This window comes from Panthera onca, chromosome C1 (assembly GCF_046562875.1).
Source record: "Panthera onca isolate mPanOnc1 chromosome C1, mPanOnc1 haplotype 2, whole genome shotgun sequence".
Taxonomy (NCBI): Eukaryota; Metazoa; Chordata; class Mammalia; order Carnivora; family Felidae; genus Panthera; species Panthera onca.
In genome coordinates, this window is record NC_138346.1 from 215816875 (window position 1) to 215824685 (window position 7811).

General features: G+C 49.7%; 1 long non-coding RNA gene across 1 annotated transcript; it reads right to left on the bottom strand.

Annotated features, from left to right (window-relative positions):
* Positions 1-401: 401 nt before the first annotated feature.
* Positions 402-7468, bottom strand: LOC132671172 (uncharacterized). Its single transcript, XR_009606977.3, has 3 exons — positions 2443-7468; positions 1555-1671; positions 402-1060 (listed from the first exon to the last, which is right to left on the bottom strand). It is a non-coding gene; the product is annotated as an uncharacterized LOC132671172 (long non-coding RNA).
* Between the last annotated feature and the right edge of the window lie 343 nt (positions 7469-7811).

Here is a 7811-nt window from a genome sequence, read left to right on the forward strand (position 1 = left end):
CTGAATGTCACAGACAGAGACGTCCTTGACCTTCTGTCCTTTCTGGCCTCTCCCAAGAGCTTTCTTTTGAGAAACAACGCGGGCAAACAGCATAGAATTAACAAACCAGGGACCTGGGTGTTCATCTCAGCGGTACCATTACCCTACATGATTTGGGGCAAATTCCTTAATTGTCTTGTGTCTTGATTTCCACCCCAACGTAACAGGGAGAAGGATAGGGGGGAGCTGTCAGCTGTTGCAGGGTGGGCATCATCTGGTGTCCCCTGGGGAGAGCTCAAGGGTCCCGGGATGCGGCCCGCGTGCGCTCAGAAAGTCCTTTTCTAGATAACCATGAATATCACTCACAGAAAACAAATTACAAATTACCAAACCGGAATGACTATACTGATGCTGTCACGTGAACTGTTTTTATTCACATCCCCTCCGACATCAGGTGCGTGAGTTTGTTACCCCACACCGACACCAGCTGGGCGTCCACGAGTTCAGTTCAGTTCTGACCTTACCCCGGGTTAGAGCCAAGCCCACAGGTGAAGGGCTCAGTGCACATGACCGTCCTCACTTCAGATGCCTGGATCACCGGCACTTCTGCTCCAGTGGCCATGAATCAGGGGTTCCCACACCCCCGTCCTCAGGTTGGACAACTTGCAGCTCACAGAACCAAAGAAAGACCTTCACTTACGGCTATTACTGGTTCCCTATAAAGGGGACCGACTCAGGAACAGCGAAACGGAAGAGATGGGTAGGGCAAAGTAGGTTGAGAGGGCATGGAGCTTCTGTGCCTTCTCACGTCACCTTCTGGCACCGGGATATGGCCGTCAACCCCCAAAGCTCCCCCAGCCCCTTGATCTGGGGGGTTTTATGGAGGTTTCAGTACACAGGGGTGACGGATGACATCTTCGGCCAATGGCGATTAGCTCGATCCCCAGCCCTCTAATCCCGCCTCGGGTCTTCTTGGTGACCAGCCTCAATTCTGAGAGCTGTCTGGGCTCCCCAGCCATCTGGCCCCTCATCAACATATAAAAGACCCTCATCACTCCAGAGATTCCAAGGGTTGTGGGAGCTGTGCTCCAGGAACGGACAAAGGTCGAAGATTTATTTCCCGTGGTACCACACCAAGTGTATAATACTGCATATTTGTGGTAAGCGGTCAACAACTCCTTGGCCAACAGCAAAATCTAACCCAGTCATCCAACTGGATGTAGGTATGGGACCCATGGGAGAGCATCATGGGGGTGGAATAAGAGAGGGAGCCCCCCTCCACTAGAGACGAGACGAACCCAACCTCCTGAGAAGATTCCTCAAGTATTAACCGCCCCCCCACCGACCCCCGAGAGTTTTTTCACAATGTAGTTGACGTGTTTAGAGCAAAATAAATCAACATCAATCGTCGTGGTTGGAGGCCTGGGCGTAAGGGATCAGGGCCGCGGTAGGGCCAGCCAGGAGGGACGTGTGGGGGCAGCCCAGACCTCAGGCCCTCCAGCTCCTGGAGAACCGGACTGCACTGCCGTGTGGTGCTTCAGAGCCCGCCCGCCTCCCCCCTCCTCCTCCACAAACCGCGTTCCCAGGGAGGCGGAGACTGAAACCAATTTTTCCTGCCGGGACTGGGCAAAGTTGGGTCTTGGCCTCCAGCTTCTGGTTCTTCAGGGTCTTCCAGAAACCACAAAGGCCTGGCTGGGTGAACAGAGCAGAGGCAGAGCAGAACACAAAAGAAGCGACTCATGAGTTAATTACTCGTAAATCTCATTGCAGAAACCACATTACTTACACATTTTTTTTTTTTTTTAAACCACCTGAACATAATAAGTTCCACTGGGGGATGCCTGGGTGGGCTCTTTAAGATCATTGGAATGAGAATGAGTACATACATACATGATACGTTAAATTGCATTGAGGACCCTTTGATCCTCGTCAGTGCCTGGGCGGCAGATTTCTCTTACCCTTGTTGTCCTGGGATCAGGGTCAGAGGATATGGTTTCCCTCTTTCTAAAAACCAAGGATTATGTCATTTCATTACTTTTTCCCTTTTTACTCCATGTTCCTTTTTTTTTTTTTTACTATTATTTCAAAAACATTTCTATTTTTCCATAAATCTATAATTTGAGGGGGGGGGGAGCCCTTTGCATATAGTCTACATCTTCTCTTTTAAGAAGACTTACCTTTTTCCAAGATGTAGCACAAAGAAATGTTTTCCTTCCTCCTCTAAAGAAGTGGGAGATCTAGGGGCACCTGGGTGGCTCAGCTGGTTGAGCGTCTCACTCTCGATTTCAGCTCAGGTCATGATCCCAGGGAGGTGGGATCGAGCTCTGTGTCGAGCTCTGCGCTGACAGTGAGGAGCCTGCTTGGGATTCTCTCTCCTCTCTCTCTCTCTCTCTCTCTCTCTCTGCCCCTCCCCGACTTTCACTCTAAGTAAGTAAATAAGTAAGTAAGTAAGTAAATAAATACCTTTAAAATACGATTTACATTTCTGACTTCTGGCAACGGGATTACTTCGCACCTAGCATGGATTTACTTTTCACGATGACATTTGTGTTGATGTGAGGCTTGCTTCACCCTGGGCTCTCTGTCCGGAGGGTGGGCAAGCCCCCAGCAGTGATCCCCAACCACTGAGTCCACAGGGAGGCGGTGGCAGAGATGGTGGTTGAGTTGTCGCAGGGCCACCAGTCACCCTTCATTCGGGCAGCTCGGCTCGCCAGCAGCCGAGGGGTGGGGGGCGGGATGCTCATGAACAAGTTCTTTGTCCTCGAGGGATGAAGAAAGCCCAGGTGTTCGTTTACCCGAGAGCTGCCCTCGGCATCCAGGATTCTGCTGACAAAGCCAAGGCGGGTCCTCAACGCACACTCATGACCCTCAGCACTCACACCGGCCGGAAGCGTGACTAGATTCTCCTTTTAGGCTGCCTTACAGAAAGCTGCCGTGGCTGTGTTGGCTGGGAGGTCGAGGGCGTCGAGGTCATCAGGAGACCAGAATTTCCCGGTCCTTTTCACTGAGCTGTCTGTGGCCCCGCACCGGTCGGTCCACTTGTAGTTCTGCTGGCCTCGTGCAAAAACTCTTCCTACAGGGCTGCTTGAAACCCTGTGGGCCCAGATAGGACTCGTCCTCCTGGGAGCCGGGCAGGATCCGTGGCAGGCAGACGGCACAGCCTTCTGGGTGCCGCCCCTGACCCGACCCGCTGGTGGGCCTGACCCAAGGCAGTAATTTTATGCTGGCATAAGGGTCAGGCACTTAGCCGATACCACCCTGAGTCCTAAAACCAGCTCTGGTGTTAACAAGCCATATGCCCACAAGCAAACCCTGCACATCTGTCCGGGCCCCTGACCTTCAAAGTCCCTTCGATTCCCACATCTATGGTATCATGATTTCCTTTGCTGATGCAAAGAAAGGAGCAAGAAGATTATACTCTAAAACTCGGAATCTGTCATAATAAGAACACTGTGCTTTGATTTCTAAAGCAGCCCTTTTCATTTTTTTTATTTTTTAAGTTTTAGTTATTTAATTTGAGAGAGAGGTGCAGAGGGAGAGGGAGAGAGAGAGAAGCCCAAGCAGGCGCCGAGCTGTCAGCACAGAGCCTGACATGGGGCTCGATCTCACAAACAGTGAAATCGTGACCTGAGCCAAAGTCAAGAGGAGGACGCTTAACCGACTGAGCCACCCAGGTGCCCCATAAAGCACCCCTTTAAAAAAAATGGAACAGATAAGGAGATAAAGAAACATACAAGACACATCTGGCCCAGCCTTGGCTCAGCTTGGAAGCTGAAGGACAAAGCAAAATCCATAAAATCTGATCACGGCAAGCACTCATCCAGAGAAGGGATGTTTCCATCATCCACTCTACCCCCACAGGTCTGTCTTTATTAACCACAAAGTCCCGTCCGTCCTTCCCAGATTTTTTAAGTCAGGGGGTTGCTAAGAAATGGCGATGCCTAGGGGCGCCTGGGTGGCTCAGTCAGTTGAACATCCGATGTCAGCTCAGGTCATGATCTCGTGGTTGGTGGGTTCAAGCCCCACTTTGGGCTTGCTGCTGTCGGCCTGTCGTCATGGAGCCAGCTTCGGATGCTCTGTACCCCCTCTCTCTGCCCCTCCGCCACTTGGGCTCTCTCTCTCTCTCTGTCTCTCTCTCAAAAAATAAATAAAACAATAAAAAACAGAAACGAAATGGTAATCCTAGGATGTCTAGTGGAAGTCCAATCCGGCCATCAGCCATCATGCTGTTTGTCCCTTCTCAATGAGAAGTTTGGGACAAGTTCATCTCTGAGTTGGCCTGTGTCTCCTGGCAAAAACTGATCTGTTTCCTTTCGCAGACAACGTGCTCTGTGTGACCCATCCCTCCCCGGGCCTGCCTGTCGGAGAATTTCAGAACAAAGATCTGGTTTCGCTGAGGACTTTTTCTTACCTTGAGCTCTCTCCACTGTAATTGTACCTGGCACTTCATTCTTGATTTCATGGTTTTTGGTTTTACTGAGGCCCTGAATTGTTTCAAATGAGTTATTTCTTTCAGTCATTCAATCAAGCAGGCTTACAGAAAAATGGAACAGGAAGTACAGAGACTTCCCATATTTCCCCTTCTTCTTGTATATTGTGTCCCCGGTTATTAACATCTTGCACTAGTGAGGCACACTGATTAGTTATGAGCCAGCATTGACGCGTTATTATTAATGAAAGCCCATGGTTTACATCAGGTTCGCTCTTGGTGTTGTGTTTTAACAAACATAGTGCCACGTGCCCACCATTTCAGTATCCTCCAGAATAGTGACCGTGCCCTAAAAATCTCCCCTCCCTCCCCCATAACTCCAGGCACCCCTGATCTTTCTGCTGCCTGCATAGTTCTTGCCTTTTCCAGAATGTCACGGAGCTGGAATCATACAGGATGTCTGTAACCTTTTCAGCCTGGCCTCTTTCACTGACCAATATGCGTCTGAGTGTCTGTCCTCTGTGTCGTTTTTGTGACTTGCTAGCTCACTTCTTTTTTTTATGTTTTTATTTTTTTATGATTTTATTTTATTTTTGGGAGAGAGACAGAGACAGAGACAGAGTGTGAGTAGGGGAGGGGCAGAGAGAGAGGGAAACACAGAATCCGAAGCGGGCTCCAGGCTCCGAGCTGTCAGCACAGAGCCCGACGTGGGGCTTGAACCCACGCACCACGAGATCATGACCTGAGCCGAAGTCAGACGCTTAACCGGCTGAGCCACCCAGGTGCCCCTCACTTCGTTTTATCACAGAATAATTGTGTTGTACAGATGTGCCATGGTATGTTTGTCTATTCCCCCACCAAAGAACATCTCGATTGCTTCTAATTTTGGGCAATTATGCACCAACTGATTTTCATTCCTATTATTTTATTGTAAGCCACCTCAAAGCCCTTATGGATGTAGATGGGAGTATAAATTAGGACTGCAACGTGCTTCAAAGGCGGTTCACATGGTATATTTCTATGTATTCACATTCACATGTATGTATATATTAAAATCGTACCTCTTGGAAGCCAGCTAATTTGAATCAAGGTCACCACGGACGTGGCTAAGAGAACTGACCCTGTGTAAAGACCGTGGCGTCCCTTGTGCTGAGTCTGATGTGGACCGAGCACAGAAGACCTCGGGGGGACCTCAAGACGTATGAAAATTTCCGACGCCAGAACTCTCTCGCGAACTCGCTGGACTATAACTGAAATTGTTGTTTATCAGCAACAAGCAGATAAAACCACACTTCCTGCTACTAATGACACTACAAGATTCTTAGCCTGTAACTAATTATTTTCATTTAATAGCAAAATGTTCGCACTAGGCACCTTAGCGTGTGCACAGCCTGGGTACTATGCCAGAAACATAAAGGGCAGAACATCTTCATGGGGCGTACATTGGGTTAGGCTTGCCTCTGCAAGATGGGAGCCCCAGTTGGGAATGGAGTACAAGCCCCAACTGGTTTTATAATTTTAATTTTTATCGAGGCAAAGCATGAGTGTCTGGTTCTTTGGGGGGTTTTGTATGCTTGTTTTATCAAGTAGTATTACAAGGCTTCTTACAAAGCAGAAACGGAACAAAAGAGCCGTCGATCGCCCGGCTCAATTGCTTTGGGTACCTTTAACGCTTCTCACTTTCTTCTGATTGTTACTTCTGTATGTTTAAGCACAGCCATACCACTCTGTCTCGATTAATCCATTTCAGAATCATCTATTACGATAGCGCAGGATCTAGTGCTCTTGCCTCCGAACATAGTCCCAGCGTTCCTTTTGGTTGGATCGGCGTTCAGGATTTATGCTATTAGAGGCATGTAAATGCTCTCCGTTGCCGAATCAAGCGATAAACCATGATTATATTTCCTTTCTTTTACAACATTTTTTGTCCCAAAGTTAATAGTGGCCTTATAGTTGGACTTACTTTGTTTTATTTGCACCTGTGCTGTCTCCCCACACCCCTTAACACCTTCTCATGCTACAGGGCTAAACCTATCTGATAATCAGTCGGTTCCATTTTTGTTTCCAAGAGACTCTTTCTTGGGCGCTGGGCTCCCGCATCCCAGCTAGTCTGTCCTCTTTGCGGCTGTATAAATTAGCCCTTGGACTTTCCATCACCACCACCCTGGAAATTCCCTGGGCGCCTTGAATCCCTCCTTTCTGGGATTTCCTGTCTTCCTTGTTCTTGGCTATTGTCGGTTCCACCCCCCATCCCGATGGACCACATCTTCCAGTAGCTTCCTAAGAAAGTATGCAGAGCTAGCCGAAAGATGGGTGTTGGAGCCAGAGAGATGGGGATCAAAACACCAGCTTTCTCACCACTGAGGCTGTTTGGAGAAGGCGGCTTCTTGTCCGCTGGCCAAGGAAGCGTCCTCCCACTGCACCCTAGAATTAAATGCACCCACTCAGCTGTGCCGGAACATGGCAGCCTCCCCAATGGGCACAAGTGGCAGGACACCTGCTCTCTGCAGGCCAGCAGAGCCCAAAGAGCAGAGGAGGAAGGGCACAGAGGTGGAGCCCAGGTCCTTCTCGACGTCCCCGGTCACACAAGTCACAGCATGGAGGGGTTTGGGCTGGTCTGAACATCAGCATTTTTCAAGGTGCTCAGGTGATTCGATGCAGCTAGGGCAAGAAGCTGGCCGCGAATCGGGCGGAAGCGAGAGAAACGAGAAGGCAGGATCTAGGGCTGCTTATGAGACCCCCTCAGTCGTCAGCCCTCCCCTCGCCCCGCTCACTCGGCTCCACAGGCTGTAGGATGCTTCCCTGCCTCCACTGCCCTGCTTCCTCATCAGCGACAGTTCAGTTGTGTGATTCTGTCCAGTTTCATCCAGGACTGAGCTTGTGTTTCCGTCTCTTGTTCTTCTTGTTGTGAGAGGGATTTCCAAGAGTTGGTGGTAAAAAGGTGTCCTCTGTCATCTCGGAGGCAAGCTACTGAGCAAAGCCAAACTGAATGGTCTCTTTTACCAAGCGTTTTGCTTAAACATTTGAGAAATGACCCAGAGAGATAACAAGTGGGTCTCTTTCTATGGAAACATTTGTTGTTTGAAAAAAGGAGTTACAGATAAAGGGTCATGGGAGTCCAGAGCAAAGTGTAGATGGCCTTCAGCCCACACGTGACCCTGGGGGGACCCAGACCTGCCCATGCAGACATGGGGTGGGTGCGGTGGGGGGGGGGGCACCAACAGACACTCTCCTCTTTAAATCGTTTGCTATAATTCCGTTTATTACAGCAATTGCCAAAAATATCCCCTTTGCACAGCACCGCACGGCATGGCCATCCTCCCATTCCCCATGTGAGCAGGGGAGTCCTGACTCTGACACTCCCCTCGGCTGAGGCATCTGACCAGAGGCACCAAGGTGACCA